Raw genomic sequence first — 10,206 nt, 5'->3', positions numbered from 1 at the left:
TATTGGAAAAAATCTTGCTTGATTAACCTTCCATTTTTAGTATTTGTCCATTCAATTTTTGATTGGGTAAAAGAAGTTTTGAAGGGGCCCCAAAACCCTTTACAAGCAATTTTTATAGGGATCTGAAACCCACAAGTAGAACTCTACCAAAAGATCAACAAATACCAACAACAACCTAACAACAATAGAGTAAAAAGATAGGAACAATGAAGATTCGTCTGCAAAAGAACAAGGCCAAAGCCACAAAATGACTTAAATCATGAATAAAATCATCATGGGTTTTAAGAAGGCTCCCATAACCTTGAGACAAACAACAAGAAGTAAAACATAAGTTAGACATTGCCTACAATTACCAAAACAATAGTAAATGAACTAGAGAAATCCTTCTTAAACAATAAGTATCCGACCATGTCCTATGTGTGGGATGAAAATGGAATCAAGTAAACTAGGACCTAATCCCACTCTCATGCACACATTGAAATACGAAACAGCCCAAGGAGCTGATTCACTTTGGCTACTTCTTACTAGAGAGAGAGGGTCAAGGAATATCTTTAGGGTTTCTATTCCTTTGTTGCTATCAAGAAGAGATGTGCAAAATGTAATGAAATGATTAACTATGCTGAAAGAGATAAGCAAAAAAGCAAATTTAAACTGAAATACTAAAAATTGCTAATCTGAAATTGAGAGTCTAGGTATAGAGCAGGAAAATGAATTTAGATGTGCACCTCCTAAATTTAGGGCTGACTGAGCAAGACTAGGGTGCCATGCCTTGGTCCTTGATACTACACAGAGTTGTACTTCTAGAAATTGTTGTTTGAGACTCTACACTATCAAATTGCCGAAAGGAGCAGAAAATATGGGAGGACCAGGGTGCCATGCCTTGGTCATAAACTAGGGCACCATCCTAGTCTCAGAAATCTGAGATCTGTTTCTATCCCTGAGTCTACACCTATGTATTCAGTTGGTTTCGAAGATCGTGCATCCGTCGGATTTATGTACTTGCACCCGCAACTTGAAAATTGGTGTTTGGGTGGCTATATAGGGTTTTGCCTTAGTTAAATCCCTTGTTTAGGTGATTTCCACCTCCACAAATAGTCGATAGTGTACTAAAAATGTGTGTGCAAGAACCTTGTGTGTATGCAAGAACCTAAATGAACAAGAAAGTAAATCTAGAGTTTTACTCTATGCTTGGAGAGTAAACTCTAAATGAGTGTAAATGTGAATGTAAATGCTTCAAATCACAAATGCAATAATGGATCTAAAGCATGAATATAAATCTAAAAATAAGTGTTATAAAGCTCATACAAAGATATGAAAATAACTTGAAACCATACCAAACCCTAAAGAAGAAGTACAAGCCAATCAATAGTGGGTGATCCAATATCTTCAAAGCTTCAATTGGTTCCTTGAATCCAAGGGCGGTGAGAATGTGGACGTCAGAGGAAATGACTAAAGGCTTGCACCCTTTGGGGCAGGTCGTCGGGTCTGCCCCGGAAAAGCTCTAGGCCTTTCTACTGTTCATCTTTGGGTGCCCAAACTGCTGCACCATTTCCATTGGGTTGCACACCAGATGCCTCCCGTCGATTTGTCTCAGGTTCTTAAGCTGTCCTGCGAGATGCTCCACCCGCTTCATGGTGTACCTGTCCTGAGGGTCGATCTGAAATTAGTCTGAGAAATGAATGCCTCCGGCTTGTTGATTATCCTGCTTTTTTGGTTGCTGGCTTAAATATGGCGTCTTGCGGTTGTATGTAATACTTTGTCTACCGTAACAGTGGAATGGTTGTGTGAATTTCTGAGGACAGTGAATATGTGGTGGACGCACATTTTGTCGCTTCAAAATCTTTGTGCTGCTGTTTCGGTTCTCAAAGATTCAATTTTGTAAACATTGCTCTGGATTTTTCTCGGCTGCAACAGCCAGAACAAATTTTTGACCGATTATTAGGAATGTATGGGAGTTCTTAATGTCCACAACTGTACTATATAGGGAGAGTCTGCTTTATTAATAATATGTACCATCCTACTATTATGTACTGGGAGTTCTTAATGTCTTGGCGAGTTGTGTTCATGATCCCACATTTTATTATGACTTTTTTTTCTAAGAAGTCTTCAAAACCTATCATAAGTTCATATTATTTTCCAAGCATTCTTATGGTTTATACATTTTTATGAATTAGTTGTCATATTGGACTAATGCATGATCTATTTTTGGAATTATTTCAATTAGGTCAATTCAATAGATTAAGAGCAAATCAATGACATCACTAATGGTGTAAGAATAAACAATTTTCTTAGTGTTATTATTTCCTTGGATTTTGAATAGTGAAATGTTCCGAATAGCTCCATATTGTGCTATGTTGAAAAATACTTAAATTTGTTGGATTTAAAAAATAATCATTTGAAAAAAAAAAGGTACATATAAGGGCTCAAATGTCATTTATTACATCTGCACTAGCAATAATGTCAATGATCATCATCTTGTGAGGCACATCATCAATTTGGAGCTTTGGCGGGGAATCCAAGATTTGGTTTACTTATTCAAGATGTAGTGCATTCTATTACACCTCCTTTATTTTTGCATAGTGAATATAAAAACCAACCAAGGGTTGAACACCACTTGGTTTGTTTGCAGGAAACTGAAAGGAGTGTTTGATGAAGATGATGACACATCACGTTGCTACATCAGATTTTTAAATTCTTTCTTTATTTTTTAATGCCTCTTATATTATTATCCTTTCGGGTAGTGTAGGGATCCTAGGGGGTATCCTTATGATAGGATCTATAATTTCGTTATGTTCTCTTGAAAAACTAAGACCAAATATCTTCCATTTCTCTACCCTTAAGAATTGTGCACCATTTCACTTATATTTCCCTTGCCTCTACATTATAGATGTAGTTATTCACCACATCTTCAATCTTATCAAATTGGTGGTAAAATTTGGACTTATGTACTCCAACCTAATTTAATCAATGTAATTCTTAGGATTATAATTTCATGGGTTGTCCACCCTCATTCCATATGCTTGTATTTTGCGGTATAATAGTTACAACCCTTGTTTGAATCTTTAGTAGTAATCAAGAAATCAAAAAAAATATTGGAAGTAGGAAAGAAAGGCCCTTTCTTATGAGTGATCAACTGAACTTTATGGATTCATCTAGTTGCCATAGGATTCCAAAAAATGCAATTCTATTAGGAATGCTCCTTGGTAGTATGTTAGGTTGCATTGCGGTATTGTATACTGTGATGACTAATTGTATTTGAATGGAGGAACCAATCACTTCATTTTTTTGTAAATCCAACCTAAAGCTCCATAACCCTTGGCCCTAGAAATTTTATTACTTATTTAAACAATGTTAGTGTTTGGAATCTTAGGTTTTTTATGGCCACTTGGATGAAACACTCCTTAGACACCATGTAGTTTGATGATTACAAATCTTGTCCATATGCAAGTCCATCCATAGACTAGTAGCAAAACTCCCTTAGCATTGTACACTCTCAAATGAATTACAACATTCCATAGTTTCATTCAACTATATAAAGATAAAATGGCATAATAGAGAATACCATTTAAAGTGCATCATTTTGTCACCATCTTTACTGGATATCAAATCCTTGTGGATCCCAATTGCAATGAAGGTATAGCAATGAGTGATATTTTTTAAATCCCTATGTTGGACATCTACTACTATCATCATAAGATTAATTAGCATCCGACACTTGACATCCACTATCAACACTTGGCATGGAGCATAATAGGTCTTGATGAATTTGGCATTAAACATATTAACAAAAAATGACTCAACTTCCTCTTTAGCAAATTTGACTAATATTTTATTCAAGGCTCTTTTCCTATAGTGTTAGAACCACTTTACCCTATAGTTTTGATTAAGTAAAAGTAGGTATTTGAAAGGTACTCGAACCTTGTACAAACTAGGAAAACACATCAGCTATAAAAAGTGCCTGATCACTTCAAAAAGACAAAATGACCCATCGACAGGGATGAGCTAACATAACATAACATTAAAAACCCGGAGTAGATAGCAAAAGGAAAGCACGTAGACAACAAAAAGATACAACCTAAGACACCAACTGAAATCTAAATACTATTCATAATTTCCTTAGTGTGGACAACCATTTGTTTCATGTTGTTCACTGAGGTCTTTAGATCCTCCAGCTCACGACCTTTGATGTCACTCTTAATCTTTGTGTTGGCTATGGTCCTCCTTTCATGACCCTTCTTGTCTAGCCACTCTTTATCACCATCCTTCTTGGCTTTTTTCTCGAACCTGTTGATAAGGATATTCATGTTGTCCATCAAGGATTTGAGAATTTGGAAATTTTGGTCAGCAATCTTCTTGACATTGTGTTCCAACCTGTCGATTCTACTGCCGAGATCATTCATTTTGATTTCCATTTCCTTTCTATCTCCCATCTCATTGACCTTTTTTTTTGTAGCTATAACTTTTCGAACCATACATTCAATAGCTTCCACATTATGCAAAACAACAACCAATTCTTTAACATGTTCGGCCAAGGGCTTGTCACCAACCATAACTCTAGCAATAGCCTGCGTATCTGTTTTCAAACTATTGATATCCTTCACCATGGTCATGATGGTCTCACAGAAGGCCTTAACATTATCATTGTCACCACTGCCACTTATATCCCATTTATCCTCCTTATGCAGACTTGTGGTATTCACGGCCTCAATGTTGTCCATAACCGAGTTGCCCTCCCCTTCTTTGTCCTGGCTCTCAACCTTCTTGTTTTCTTCAGCCTTCTCAAAATCAACCAGAATATGGTTGATATCAAAATTATTACCCTTTTTAGTATTCTTTCTCTGAACCTGTTTTCCAGTAGCTTTTCCTTTCTTTTTTTTAACAATTTTTTTCTCAAAGGAGTCAGTTTCAGAATCTGACATACCTGATTCAACAATAATCCTTCTTTTCTTGGCCCTACTCCTCCCTTTTTTGCTAGTTTCTTTCGATTCTCCCTCAGTCTCCGATTCAAAGTTAAAACTGCTAGCTTCACTCTCTGTTGTCACATCTCTTGCATTTTTGCCCTTAATAGGCTTTTCAATGCACTTCCCCTTGAGAATTTTATAGCCAGGACCATAAGCCCCTGATGGAGGGCATGATCACCCTTAGGGTCCTTCTGGATCTCCTTTATGGTATGATCCATTGAGCATGCAAGGTAATAGGGAAGGCTAACCTTTTCCCCATGACGGAAATAGTTGAGTAAAATGAAGTGATGCTCGTAGGCTCTGGTAAACCTACCATCTAAGGTAATGTATTCAATAGAAGTGAATAAGACAAACCTCCATAGCCTGCAAATTCTCTTCAGGGCATGGTAGGAGTTGTCTATTTTAATCATCTTTCTCCTCTCTTCATCCATAACAGGAAACTTGTCTACTGCTTTATCTGATATGCCTATTTCCCTATAAAATTTCATTCCCTCAGTCGTCATCCCCGTGGCCTCAACGATGACCTCTTCATCAACATTCATCATCTGGGATCCGATAAGAATTTTGTCATTTTTCCAGTTCTTGATGAAATAGCTAGTGATTGTGGGATCTTTCCCACTTAGCAATTCCATGAAAACATTCAGACCCCCCTGCTGAAGGATATCCTAGACTTCTTTGTTCTTTCTCCATTCAGAGTAGGAAGTAGGTTCAAATTTTTTCTTGTTACCTCTCATTTTTCCTGCACCTTCCTTGCAATTCCTTCTCTCAATTTGATAGCCTCTCCTCTGGTTTCTGTGGTTATTTAGTGATAATGCCCAGAATCTATGTAAAATAATAATGATAAGACACCTATATAAATGCTCATTATCTTCAAGAAAATCCTGCATCGAAAAAGGCGGAAAGGTCATTAGAAATAATGATTTAAAGTACCACATTGCCTTGTCTAGCTTCGGTCCTGTTTGAGCAAGGATTTCATTTCACTTGCAATCTCCATTTCACCATAACTAGTAATGATGTTTCCCAATTGGTAGGCCAGGTTGGCTGCCCAGTCAGCACAGGAGTTGGCTTCCCTATACAGATGTGTAAAAACACACATTTCAAATTCTTTGCTGATTTTCCTAATTACTTTAATAGCATTACTAATTGACCAAGAAGGCGGGAATTTTGTATTTAAACAATTGATTATGTTTAAGGAGTCTCCTTCACACCAAAATTTAGTGCATTTGGCTTCCTTGGCAAGGATCATCCCATGGTAAGCGACCATGGCTTCGACAACATGATTAGTCTGATTTCCTATGGGAATATATTTTATGATTTTGCATATTCCCCATTCATTCCTTAGGACCATGCCACATCTTGCAACACCCAGGTTACCCTTTGAAGCCCCATCAAAATTGATCTTCATCCATCCCCTAGGCAGGCTGATCCATATCACTCCCTCTCTAAGGTTGCTCTGAAAGCACTCTTGAACCTTTAATATCCACTTTTTGTAGATAAATTGATCATCCATATCGCGAGGATTATCCATACCACCTATTATGTTCATATTTTCCACTATACTTCTTCTTATTTTTTCAAACACAATTTTAGCCTTAGTAGTCTTTTCTCTGAAAACTCTATCATTTCTCTCTTTCCATATACCCCAACACATGTGAGGTAAAACAATTCTCCATAATAAGGTAGTGGTTTTATTTTTTGAAGGATGATGCCATGAATTGAAAATCTCCTTAATTGAGTTGGGGAAGCCCTAACTGACTTTGAAGTGATCCAGACAAATTCCCCAAACATCAGCAGAGAAAGGGCAATGAAAGAGCATATGATTTATAGTCTCTTCATTTTGCTTACAAAGAATACAAAAAATAGGCATACTAATACTTGTTTTTTTTATATTCTCAGTAGTAAGAATTTTATCTTGAAGGGCTATCCAAAAGAAAATGTTTATCTTAGGGGTGAGGCCTTTCACCCAAGCTTTAGCCCAGCATGGACTTTCCATGTTGTTGAACTGTTGATGATACAGAGAGGCAGCTATAAAAGTACCACTAGCTGTGAGTTTCCAAATTAAATGGTCTTCTTCTTCAATCCTCACCATAGAGTTCATGACTTTATTCAAACTAACCAAAGAGTGGTCCACCTGAGATAAGTCCTTCCACTGTCCATCTTTCCAGTAATCCTCCACCTTGGTTCCAAATCTTTCCTTGCATTGATTCTGAAATCTGTTCCACTCAGAATTTTCATTCAAAGGGGTCTCCAGAAGCCAAGGGTCTTCCCAGAATTGGATAAGATTCCCTTTTCCCAATTTCCATTTTGTACCTTTGGCAATTAAGTCTCTTGTCCTAGATACATTTTTCCAAATGTTGGATCCAATTGGGATAATATCCTCTTTGAGGAAGCTTTGAAGGTTTGGACATTGACTTTTATATTTGTTATCCCATATCATTTTCCACTCTCCTTGATTTCTATAACCTCTCCAAATTTGTTTGGCCATAAGGTAATTATTTATGTCTCTTATTCTTCTAAGGCCCAGACCTCCTTTCTTTATAGGCTTGTAGACCTTCTCCCATGCAATCAAGTTCATTCTCTTCTTCTCCTCAACCCCTGTCCATAAAAAGGATCTTTGAATCTTTTCAATGGCCTCAGCATACTTAGCAGGAATCCTAAACAGACTGATAGCATAGAGAGGAATACTTTGAAGAGTGGATCTCAACAATTGAACCTTACCTGCTTGACTAAGAAGAGCACCCTTCCAACCAGATAGCTTTTTCTGGAATTTATCCGCCAAGGCTCCCCAAAAGGTATCCAGAGGATCATGGCATAAGGGGAGCCCCAAGTAAGAAGCATGCAAACTACCAATTTGACCACCCAGAATATTACTAGTTTTAATCCTCCTTCTCTCCGGGGTATTGATAAAATAAACAAAGCTATTAGACTAGTTTATAAGTTGACCAGTGGCATTTCCATAGTTATCCAAAGCCTTTTTTAATCTTCTAGAATCCTTCACTATAGCTTTCCCCATTATTATAGAATCATCAACAAACTACTGATGGGAACATATTTGATCCGTCGAAGAAGGATTCAAACCACAAAACTCCCTTTCTCAACCAACTTTCCAATACATCTCCCCAGACATTCCACCATAATGATAAAGATAACTGGGGATAGAGGGTCCCCCTGTCTGAGACCTCTAGAAGCTTTAAAGAAAGGAGAGGGACATCCATTCAATAAAATAGAAAAAGAAGCCGAAGAGACAAGTTGCCTGATAAGGCTAACACTTCTGGAGATGAAGCCAAAAGCAGAGAGAACATCCATCATAAAATCCGAATCCACTCCATCATAAGCTTTAGAGAGATCAAGCTTCAAAAAAAAAAACCTTCTTTTTTAGAAAAAGACAAAGAGTGGATATTTTCATGGATACCAATGATTGAGTCCAGAATTTGTCTACCCGGGACAAAGCCGCTTTGCTGAGACGAAATGATGGAGGGAAGCAACTTAAGAATTCTAGAGGTTAGAACCTTGGAGATAATCTTATAGAGAGAGTTGCATAGACTAATAGGTCTAAAAAGATCCATTGAGTCAGCCCCCATCTTTTTGGGTATAAGAGAAATAAAAGTACCATTAACTTCTTTCAAAAAATTTCTAGCACCAAAAAATTCTTTCACTGCTCTGGTAACATCATCTCCAATAATATGCCAGTAGATTTGGAAGAAGAACATGGGAAAGCCGTCCGGACCTGGGGCCTTGTTACCCTCAAAGGAGTTTACAGCTATCTGAATTTCATCATGGGAAGGGATGGCAGTCAGGTGAGCATTTTGATCATCACCTAAAATGGTAGGTATATTGTCCAGGAGGTCCCTTTGGGCCTGTATATCCAAATTTTGATCCTTAGCAAGTAAATTGGAGAAAAAATCCATAGCAGCCTTGCTAATGGAATCATCATCTACTACAAATCTGTCATTCACTTTAATCTAAGCAATTCTATTAATGGCCTTATGTATCAAGGTGGACATATGGAAGTGTTTAGTATTCGTGTCCCCCTCCTTCAACCAGACATTTCTCAGTCTTTGTTTCTAGTAGGTTTCCTCTTTAGCTATAATATCATGATATCTCATAAGAATAGCATCTTCAGTGTCTCTAGACGTATTAGTATAACCATTATTCTATATCTCATCCTAGATTTCCTTGAGCTCTAAGAGGATTGTAGCTTTTGAGGTAAAGATATTCCCAAAGCATTCCTTATTCCACTTCTTAACATTATCTTTAACAATCTTCAGCTTTTTAACCACTTTGTACATGGCGTTTCCTTCAATACTAACCTGCCACTAGTCCCTAATCTTACTTTCCAGATCCGAGTGTCTAGTCCACATTTTTTCAAATCTATAAGGGAAATGTCTCCTTCTATTCTTTACTTAAGCCGTGAAGGTTGTAGGGTAATGATCTGATCCTGCCCTTATATAAGAAGATAAAGAGCAGTCATGAAGGTTAAACCAATCTAAGGAAAGGAGAGCTCTATCAAGTCTAACCTGAATCAAATTCTCACCACTTCTCCTATTAGTCCAAGTGTATTTGACTCCTTGCAGTTCCAGATCATGAATGGCATTATTTTTTATGAAATCCATCAAGTCTAATCTACTGTCCAGATTAGCTTGACCCCCTCCCTTTTTCTCATTCTCCTTTAAGGGTGTATTGAAATCTCCCATGATTAACCAACTGTCCTCAGCAAACCTACTTCTCAATCCAGTAAGATTTCTTCACATCTCACTTCTACCAGTCTTAGTGTTAGGCGTGTATAAATTAGTTAGGACCCAAGTACTGCAAGTCTTGAGGTGCTTAAATCTTATGCAAGCCAGGTTGTTGTCCTGAATCAACACCTCACCTTCTACATTGTTTTTGTTCCAGAAGGTAATAATTCCTCCTGATGCACCTTCTGAACTACCTCTACTGACTCCTCCATTTTTGAACATATTCAGACTTTCAACTTTATCTTTTTCCATCTTAGTTTCTTGAATAAAAAAATATCAAGATTTTTATCTCTAATCATACTTTTAACTAAATCATATTTGTGAGCGCCGTTCAGTCCCCAAATATTTCAGGAGATGATTTTCATGGGTTTTTGGAAATACCTACCTCAAAGATGGTTCTTTGGGTTCCATCTGCTATATTCCTGCTTGTTTCCATTGATCTTTTCTTGGCATTTGAATGTCTTCCTGGAGAAGTGTGTTGCACTCTCACATCCCCAAGCTTGCTCCTG

This window comes from Cryptomeria japonica, chromosome 1, assembly GCF_030272615.1.
Source record: "Cryptomeria japonica chromosome 1, Sugi_1.0, whole genome shotgun sequence".
Lineage (NCBI taxonomy): Eukaryota > Viridiplantae > Streptophyta > Pinopsida > Cupressales > Cupressaceae > Cryptomeria > Cryptomeria japonica.
This window is presented reverse-complemented; position numbering follows the sequence as displayed.